Here is a 10,545-nt window from a genome sequence, read left to right on the forward strand (position 1 = left end):
AAAAAAAAAAAAAAAAAAAAAGAACAAGAAATAACAAAATAACTGGCAAGGATGGTGGCAAGGATGTGGAGAAAAGGGAACCCTCATGCACTGTTGGTGGGAATGTAAATTGGTGCAGCCACTATGAAAAAACAGTATGAAGTTTCCCCTATTAAAAATAGAACTACCAGCTGTTCTACTTCTGGGTATTTCTCTGAAGAAAATAAAAACATTAACTCAAAAAGATATATGTACCTCCCTGTTCATTGCAGCATTATTTACAATAGCCAAGATATGGAAACAACCCTAGCGTCCATTGATGGATGAATGGATAAAAAGGATGTAGTGTAAATATACATTAGAATATCATTCAGCCATAAAAAAGAACGAAATCTTACCATTTGCATTAACGTGGATGGAACTTGAGGGTATTATGCTAAATGAAATGTCAGACAGAGAAAGACAAATACTCTATGACCTCACTTATATGTGGATCTAAAAACAAAACAAAACAAACCCTCCTAAAACCTAAGCTCATATATACAAAGAACAGATTGGTGGTTTCCAGAGGCAGGGAGTGGGGGTGGGAAAAATGGATATAGGAGGTCATAAGATACAATACAAAATAAATAAATCATGGGGATGTAATATATACTATGGATACTATAGTTAATAATAATGTGTTGCATATTTAAAAGTTGCTAAGAGAGTAGATCTTAAAAGTTCTCATCAAATTAAAAATAGAACTACCCTATGACCCAGCAATTGCACTATTAAGTATTTATCCAAAGGATACAAAAATGCTGATTCAAAGGGACACATGCACCCCAATGTTTATAGCAGTGCTATCAACAATAGCCAAAGTATGGAAAGAGCCCAAATGTCCATTGACCAATGAATGGATAAAGAAGATTGCATATGTATGCAATGGAATATTACTCAGTGACCAAAAGGAATGAAATCTTGCCATTTGCAACAATGTGGATGGAACTAGAGAGTATTATGCTAAGTGAAATAAGTCAGAGAAAGACAAATATATGATTTCACTCATGTTGAATTTAAGAAGCACAAGAGATGTACATAGGGGAAGAGAAGGAAAAAGATAAAAACAGAGATAAAAACCATAAGAAACTTAAATACAGAGAACAAACTGAGGGTTGCTGGAGGGAGGTGGGTGGAGGTATGGACTAAATGGGCATTAAGGAGGGCATTTGTTGGGATGAGCACTGAGTATTATATGTTAGTGATGAATTGCTGAGTTCTACTCCTGAAACCAATACTACACTACATGTTTACTAATTTGAATTTAAGTAAAAAAAAATAGATATAACTCACATATAAAAAAATTCTCATCACAAGAAAAAAATTGCGTTATTACACATGGTGATAAATATTAACTAGACATATTGTGGCAATCATTTTGCAATGTATACAAATATCAAATTATTATGTTGTACACCTGAAAATATATAATGTTTACGTCAATTATACCACAATTAAGATAGAATAAAGTAAAATAAATTTGGGGGAAACCTTTTGGTTTGGTTGTGTATCCCAATCTTTTTGACTTTCAATATAATATCCTGAGCGCTTCTCCATGTCATTAAAAATTCTTCAAAGATCTTTTTAAAAAGAAAATAATGTTTAAGGCACCTGGGTGGCTCAGTTGGTTGAGTGTCTGACTCTTGATTTCTGCTCAGGTCATGATCCCAGGGTTGTGGGATTGAGCCCACATTGCGCTCCACACTGAGTGTGGGATGTGCTTAAGATTCTCTCTTTCTCTGCCCCTCTCCTGTGCTCTCTCTCTCTCTCTCCCTCTTAAATAATAATTTTAAAAGCATATAATGTTCTACAGCAAGGATGTATTGTAGTTTATTTTTAATGTTTCATTCATTGTCTGACTTTTGACTTTATAACTAGCATGAACAGCTTCTCTAGCTACAGGTACAATACTCAGCTTCAATTTTTTTCTTCTTTGTTAAAACTGAGGTATAATTTATAGCACACTTAATCAATTGTAAGTGTACAGACTGGTGAATTTTTACATGTCTATGCACTTGAAACACAATGCAAATCAAGAGATGTAGAACGTTTCTGTCACCTAAAATTTCCCTTGAAGTTCTTTGCCAGTCATCTTCCCCCACCTGGAGGTAATCACCATTCTGACTCTTACTGTCATCGATTAGTTTTGCCTGCTGTCGAGTTTCATAGACTCAAAGGGTATGTACTAATTTGTCTTCTTTTATTCACGTAATTTTTTTATATACATCCATGTTGTTGCATGTCTCCATAGTTGCTTTTTTCCCATTGCTGATGTATTTCATCATGTGAAGATACCACACTGGATTTATTCATTCCCCTGTTGATGGACAGGAGTTGGTGGTCTCTAGGTTTGGGCTTTGATGAGTAAAAGCACTACATTCTTGTATATGACAGTTCGTGGGTATATTCATTCAGTTCTTCTGGGTATATACCTAAGAATGGAATTTATGGGTCACAGAGTAGGTGTATATTTAGTAATTACTACTATACTGTTTTATAAAATGTTAACAATAATTTATATTCCCATAAGCAGTGTGTACAAGTTACAGTTGCTCCATATCCTCAACAACACTGGGTATTTCCAGTTTGTACAATTTTAGTCATTCTAATGGGTGCATTCTACTATTTTACTGTAGTTTTAGTTTTCATTTTTAAGATGAATAATACTGCACCGTACTTTTTCATATGCTTATTAGTCATTTGGATCCTCTTTTGTGAATTGCTTGTTGAAGTCTTTTACTAAGTTTTAATTGTCAATTGTTGGCCTTTGTAATATTTATTTGCAGGAAGTTTTAATATATTTTGGATTCAAATCCCTGCCTCTGATGAAGTTTTTCATAAACAGAAATTCTTAATTTTAATCAATTCCAACTTACTAACTTTTTTATAATTAGTGCTTCTTGGTCCTATTATAAAAACTTTTATCTGTACCAAGATTATTAGCAGGAACACACATCACACATATTTTTTCTTCTTGAAAATTTCAGGTTTAGGTCTATATCCACTTTGCATTAATTTTTACACATGGTGTGACTAATAATTAAGGTCCTTTTTTTTTTTTACAGATGTGGTTTCAGTATCACTTATTGAAAGGCTGACTGTTCTCAACTGAATTAAAGAAGAATGTTTTCCATAAATCAAATGACTGTATATGGAATAGGGCTATTTATGGCCTCTCTGTTCTGTTCTACCAATTCATTTGTCTATACTTGAGCCACTATCATATTATCATAATTACTCTAACCTCATAGTGATATTCCAGGCAGTGAGAGGAGTAAGAGATCTGAGTTCAGTCATGTGACCAATGATTGGCGCTTGCATGCCTACATAATAAAACTTTGATAAAAACCCTAGACACTGAGGCTTGGGTGAGCTTCCCTGGTTGGCAATCATACATCAATATGATAGGTAGGTGATGTATCCTAAGGACAAAGAAACTTCATGTGTCAGACCCTCCCAGACCTCACCTTACCCAATGCACCTCTTCATTTGGCTGGTCCTGAATTGTATCATTTATAATCAAAGTAAAAAAAGTAAAGCACTTAGCTGAGTGTTGTGTGTCATTCTAGAAAGATATCAAACCTAGGGGGAGAGGGGAACCCTTGAATTTGTATTCAATTGATTAGAAAGGTGTGTAGTTCCTTGCCACTGGTGTCTAAAGTGAGGGAGGTTTTCTGGAGAACTGAGGTTTTAATCTGTGAAGTCTGCACTAACTCTGGGTAGTCAACATCATGAGTGTATAGCAGGCACATGCACATTAAAGATTGCTTTATATTTTAGAGAATTGGCTCCTTTGCAATTACACAATTTCCCTCTTATCCTTGTTCTGATGTTGGCTTTGTCTGAAATATAGCTAATACAAGTTTATTTTGATTCGTGTTAGCATAGTCTATCTTTATTGCTTAATTTTTAATCTATCTGTACCTGTGGGTTGCCTGCTGACAACATATAGTAGGGTGTTTTTTTCTTTGGGTGTTGTTAAACCCACTAACATTCAAACTGGTTATTGATACAGTCGGGTTAATATCTACTGTACTTGTAACTTTTCTATTCATTGCCCTTCTCTTTATTTATTTGTCTTCCACTCTTTTCTTGCCTTCTCTGATTTTAATTTAGCATTTTATATGATTCCATTTTCTCTCCTGTCCTAACATATAGATTATACTTCTTTTTAACTATTTTCTTTTCGTGGTTGCCCTACAGTTAGAAACATAGATTTTCACTGAAGACAAGTCCACTTTCAAATAACACCATACTGTTTCATGGGTAGAATAAGTACCTTAAGACATCATATTCCAAGTTATGTCCTCCTGTCCCTTTTAATATTGTGATCATTTCCAAATACATTTCCAAATACAAGGTTGTTATCATTTTGAACAAGCTGTTATCTGTGAGATAAATTAAGAATATGAAAAAATATTTTATTTTACCTTCATTTATTCCTTTTTTAATGTTCTTCTTTTCTTTATGAAGGTCTGATTTTCTCACCTATATCATTTTCTTTCTCTCTGAAGAACTTTTAACATTTCTTGCAAGGCAGGTCTACTGGCAACAAATTTCCTCAAATTTTGTCTGAGAAAGTCTTTATTTTATTCTCCACTTTTGAATAATAATTTCACTGGTTGATAATTGCTAGGCTGGTGATTCTTTTTTTTTTTTTTAACAGTTAAAATATTTTACTCCACTCTCTTCTTACTTGCATGGTTTCTGAAAAGAAGTCTGTTGTAATTCTCATCCTTATTCTTCTGTTGCTAAGTTGCTTTTTCTTCTCAGGCCCTTTCAAGATTTTCTCTTGAACTTTGATTTTCTGCAGTTTAAATATAATATACTGGTGTAATATTTTTTGGTATTTACCCTACTTAGTGTTCCCTGAGCTTTCTGGATCTGTGGTTTGGTGACTGTCATTAATTTGGAATGTTCTCAGCCATTATTACCATTCAAATAGTTCTTCTGTCCTTTTCTCTCATTTTTATCCTTCTAATATTCTCATTACATGCATGTTATACCTTTTTCAAAAGTTCCATAGTTCTTACATTCTGTTCCATATTTTTTTTCTCCTTGCATTTCAGTTTTTGAAGTTTGTATTGACATATCTTCAAGCTCACTGATTTTTTCCTTGGCTATGTCCAGTCTGCTGATAACCCCATCAAAGGCATTTTTCCTTTATTTTACAGAGTTTTTGATTCCCAGAATTTCCCTTTGCTTCTTAAAACTTCAGTATCTCTCTTTACGTTGCCCATCTGTTCTTGCATATTGTCCACTTTTCCACTGAAGACCTTAACATATCAATCATAGTTATTTTAATTCCCAAATCTCTGCCATGTCTGTGTCTGGTTCTGATGCTTACTTTATTACTTCCGACTGTGAGGGTTTTTTTTTTTTTCTTTTGCCTTTTGGCTCACCTTGTAATTTTTTGCTGAAAACCAGACATGATGTATTGGGCAAAAAGAACTCAATTAGATAGGTCTTTAGTGTGAAGTTTTATGTTTATCTGGCTAGGAGTTAGGTGGTGTTTATTGTTTGCTGTAGCTGTGGTGTCAGAGACCAAAATATCTTTTAGTGTCCTTGTTTTTGTCTCCCTTGTTATTTTGGGTTTTCCTAGACATTTTAAATAGTGTCTGAGGCCTGCAGTTCTTTCAGCTGTAATCCTCTATTATTATACAGGAGCTGGATTGATGTGGTAATAAGGTGTAGGGGGAGGGGAACTTATCTATAGTCCTATAATTAGATTTCAGGTTTTTAGTAAACCTGAGTTGGGTATTTTCCCTTTCCCCAGGGTGGTTAGTCTTCAGTAAAACCACAGTAAATTAGACACTATAAGTTAGTTTCCTTTGGCGGCAGGTCTTGTTAAGGGGAAGAGTGAACTCTGGGTGTGTTTCAAAATGGTTATTTTCCCCTCCCCCTGCTGGAAGCATGAGGGGATTTTCTCCAGTCTTCACAGTGAGAACCTGGTAGAACTCATGGAGACAAAACTCACAAATGTAGGGGGCCCCCCTAAAACTGGACCCTCTCAGAGTTTCAACCTCTCATGCTTATTACACTGAACCTTCAGCAACTTGCCAATTATAGTTTAGAAAATTCCTACCAATACTGGCAGTAGTGAAGGGTTTCTGCTCCATGTAAGCTCTGGTTCTCTGAATTCACCTATCGATCTCTCCAGTTTTCAGGGCAACAGTTTCCCCCATGACCCAATTCTCTGTTGGATCTAAGAAGAGTTGTTGATTTTCAGTTGGTTCAGCTTTTTTCTTGTCATGAAGACATGAGTGAAGACTTCAAGCCCTTTACTTGTTGGACCAGAAATCAGAAGTTCACCAGGTATGTTTTTGAAAGTTAAATTAACATATTGAGCCACCATATGTTCATATCAGCAGGAAGAGTATGTCTTTATCTTGGAAACTCCTGGGTGGATGGTCCAAGAATACCAGCACTTAGTCTAGTTAGTGGACCTTTCAGATATTCTACAAAGAGAAATTGCAGAATATGACCAGTCCACTAGCAAATTTCCCTTTTTATCCCATGCCATTGCAATGACTATGTTACCATTGAAAAGATGTGGCTCTCCCATCCCAATGCTGCCTACAGATTCTATAATGTTACTTGCAGCTGAGACTATAGTACTTTTTTGAGGGTGACCTTAGTCTATCTCAATGTTATGCATGTGTACATGTACTCTACTTTTGGACTCCTGAGGTTATAACAGCCGCCCTTACACATTCAGCCAATGTCCCAAAGTGAACCCACTATACCAGGGTAGATAATTTAATAGGGGCATCTACAAACTTATACTATCTTGTTGTCATGATGAATTCCCTCTCACTTGAACTTTCTTTCCTATTAAGTAGGACTCATTCAGATCTGATAAGCTGAAATAGAGTCTCAGTTTATCAGATCTTCAAAAGGGAAGAGTTCAGGTCTAGATCCATCTGATTCACCCACTTGCTATCCAGAGACTAGTTCTGTACTCCAAGAGGTATAGAAAGAGGTATAGTTAAGACGCCTGTGGATCTTCAGAGGAATATCTTGAGGGTGGAACTGTGTGGCTTGCATTTGCTTAGAGCTAGAAATGTCTGGGAATTTATATCTAGCTTCCTCCCCCTATTGCCCTTCACTAAGGTTCTGCCCTGCCCTTCACCTCAGGTTGGAGGTGAAGTGAAATTAACACTCCAAGTTTCCTCCGTGGGATGAGGGTGAAGCTAATTCATATCCTTGCTTGGTTTCCTTCCTTTCCTTGTCCTGCTTCCTCCCCATCCTTACCCATTCCCTTTGGAAGCATTTCCCTAATCAATCACTTCCTCATGGCTCTCATCTTGGAGTCTGATCCTGGAGAACTCAACTTAAGACATCATCCAAAGGGCTCAAGATGGTGAATGCCTTTTGGTCTTAAATTTTCACAGCCAAAAGGGTTGATCTACTCCAAAATGATCTGTTTCCTCCAAGTGAAGTACCTGACACTATTTAAAAAGCAGTTGCTCATACAAATAAAGGAACTTTTCTATTCCTGCCCAACCAAATTATTTGCTATTGCTTGTTTCCAATCTTTTTACTTAATATTTTTCTTGTGACTAGCCCTTAGAGACCCACAAAGATCAGGGCCCATGGTAGCCAAATAATTCATTTGATTGACCATCATATTCAAAGAAGTTTGCTTGAGTATTTACTCTGAAATCAGTTTAGACTTTCTGACTCCTCCTTTTTCCAGCTTCTCTTCTTCTCTTTGAGTGACTTCATTCAGGCAAAAATGCCAGCCACATCTCCCCCCACTTGCCCAGTCAAAACCTATTTATGAGAAATGATTAAACCAGTCTGTGGCTGAAATTCACAGGCTACTTTTATTCTCTTAGTACAGGATGGGGAGAAGAGATTCAGAGTATTTAAAATATACTCTTTCCTTGCACACTGAAAAGCTTTGGATATTATTCAAAATATTCCAGGGGCCAGACAATAAGTATGAGGAGAAATTTAGAGGATGAGGCCCTTGAACATACCTCCTTGCATCTGTCCCTGGTGAGTGAAAGTTGGTTGTAGGCAATTTCTTACTTAGAGTTTGTAAGTTAATCACAGCAGAAAGATGAGTAGTTCTTACTGGATGGACTTCCCTCTGCCTCCATCTCTGTACCTCACCTGGTGCTGGTAAGAGCTCAGGAACAGGTAACTTTGGCTCCAACCCAGCCATACTGGTGGCCAGGGATAGTCTATACTGTGTGGTGGGCAGCCTTTGGGTTCAGCAGAAGACAGACCTGGCTCTGATCCTGGCTTTGCACTTGCCAGCTCTGTGACCTTAAGAAAGTCACTCAACCTCCCTATGGCTCCATTCCCCTGGATATAAAATGAAGATAACAATACTGACCCTCACGAGCTGTTATAAAGCATCAATCTAACATGTACAGTGGTCAATACCAGATAAATACCAGAGAAATATTAATCCCTCCAATCCTTCTATAATTAAAGCTTCAGTAAATTATGGTGAGTTTATCTGAGTCATTTTTCTGCTTCCTTGGTTAAGAAACTGCCCACCCCAATTAATTCCCAAAATTAATGTTCCAGAACATCAAAATTAGAAGGCACTTTCCCATCACTTTGTTCAACCCATCCATTTTGCAGGTGATGAAACTGAGGCCTGGAGGGTTCAGGGCCTTGTTTAAAAGCCTGCTGTTTCTTTTCTATTGCTCTTTGCCCTACACCTTATTAATTATCACCCTTTTGAAGTCTGTGTTTACAAATCCTGGCTAATGTTTAGTTGTTTGCATCTCCAGTATTATTTTGTGAGGTGTTGCCTCATGGGGTTATTTTAGGTCTTTTGCAATGGTTTCCCAAAAAAGTAATGCTATGGATGCCTCACAGCTCTCCAGAAGTGCCAGGCTGATTTCATGAACCCTAGCCATGGCACCCAGATACTTCATTCCTGAGAGAGGGCTGTTCTCTCTGGATAAATTTGTCCTCTGGAAGAAAGACACTTCTTCCTTGGCCTTGGTGGTAAACCTGGAGGGGAACAGTTCAGTCAGCTTCCTGGCCTTTAATGGGTGGCTTTGCCGAGACAGTTGTGCTCTGGAGGCAAGAGGGGGCAACCCTCCTTCTGTCCCCACGCCAGTGTCATTGGGAGATCCAGGGATTCAGGGGACTAGCTGTAGGGCCAGAAGCCTCAAGCAGCCTCAACAACTTCCTTTGCAGCCTTCCTACCCTTTCCTGTAGAGTGGCTCCAGTAGTGCCTTCATGAGCATGAAAGTGATGAGAACAGCCCAGTCGGAACACAGTCAGAAAGGCATCTTCCAAAAGTATTGTCTTCATAGTGGGCAATGCAGTAAGTTCTACCAGAAAGAACAGGAGAGACGTGACTGAAACACCTTCGGAGCCTTTTCAGGTCACAGCACCCCTCTACAATGCCACTTTCATTCTCCGGTTTCTTGGGAGATTTCAAGAATCAGAATCTGGCTGGGTGAGTGTGTGCAGGGAGGACAGGGAACAAGTTTGTGAAAGTTCCCAAGGAGGTTGCCCCCTAGAGTTGCCAGATTTAACAAACAGAAGTGCAGGGCACCCAATTAAATGGAACTTTCAGAAAAACAATGAATACTTCTTAGCATACGTGTGTCCTATGTGATATTGGGTTCATACTTCTACTAAAAAAAAAAAAAATGTGTTTGTCTGAAATGCAAATCTAACTGGGCACCATGTATTTGGCAACTCTCCCATTCTTTCCACATTCAAACAGAAAAGTGACATTTTCAAACACCATTTTTAAAAAGCATACACTCACTGTTAAAAAATGCAGAGAAATACAAAAAATCAAATTAAAACCAGTCATAATTTTACCACCCAGATTTATTAACCCATGACAACATGCTAACATTTTGGTCTATTCCATATGTACATCTGTATGTGTGATTTATTGTCAGTCATATATTTATAAAATTTAGATTATACCAAAATCCAAATATTAGGTTTTTATTATGCTTTTTCCATATAACATTACATGTATGTGTATATATGTGTGTATGCATATAAAATACTTTATTTCAAATATCATTAGATTTATCTATCTATATCTATATCTATCTCTCTCTATATATATATACTATATATTTTCCTGTCTTTAAATATTCTCCATTAGCAGGCCTTTTAATGGCTGAAAAGTGCTCATGTTAATTCCCATTATACAGAGAATTTAGAACAGAGCTTCTCAGACCCTTCTATTTTACAAACAGTAGTTAGCCATCAGATGCTTGATATGCAACAATCTGAACCATGCCAGACCCATAGGAAGGATTCCAGAAATGCTTACTGATTAAGTGAATAAATAAATAAATGAACTCCTTCGACCCCAGGAGCACCCTAGCCCAAACACAACACCCACATTGCCATTGCACAGGTTCCTGCTGAATGGAAAAGGAGGTGCTTGAACTTTAGAGCAAGTAGTCGACAACTCAAGACTCAGCATTCTGGTCTCTGGTGTCGAGCACTGGCAAAGTCCTCATTTTTCTTCAAATTTTACAGCAAGTGTCCTTTTAGTAGGTCCCATTGTAGGTACTG

The 10,545-nt window shown here is 37.3% G+C and overlaps 1 long non-coding RNA gene across 1 annotated transcript; it reads left to right on the forward strand.

Moving 5' to 3' along the window:
* Window positions 1-2,108: 2,108 nt before the first annotated feature.
* LOC121037502 (uncharacterized) lies at window positions 2,109-9,417 on the forward strand. The gene is made up of 3 exons (XR_005793792.1): window positions 2,109-2,199; window positions 6,182-6,336; window positions 9,190-9,417. It is a non-coding gene; the product is annotated as an uncharacterized LOC121037502 (long non-coding RNA).
* The last annotated feature ends 1,128 nt before the right edge of the window (window positions 9,418-10,545 follow it).

Source organism: Herpailurus yagouaroundi, unplaced genomic scaffold (genome assembly GCF_014898765.1).
Source record: "Herpailurus yagouaroundi ecotype Mexico unplaced genomic scaffold, PumYag 163, whole genome shotgun sequence".
Lineage (NCBI taxonomy): Eukaryota > Metazoa > Chordata > Mammalia > Carnivora > Felidae > Herpailurus > Herpailurus yagouaroundi.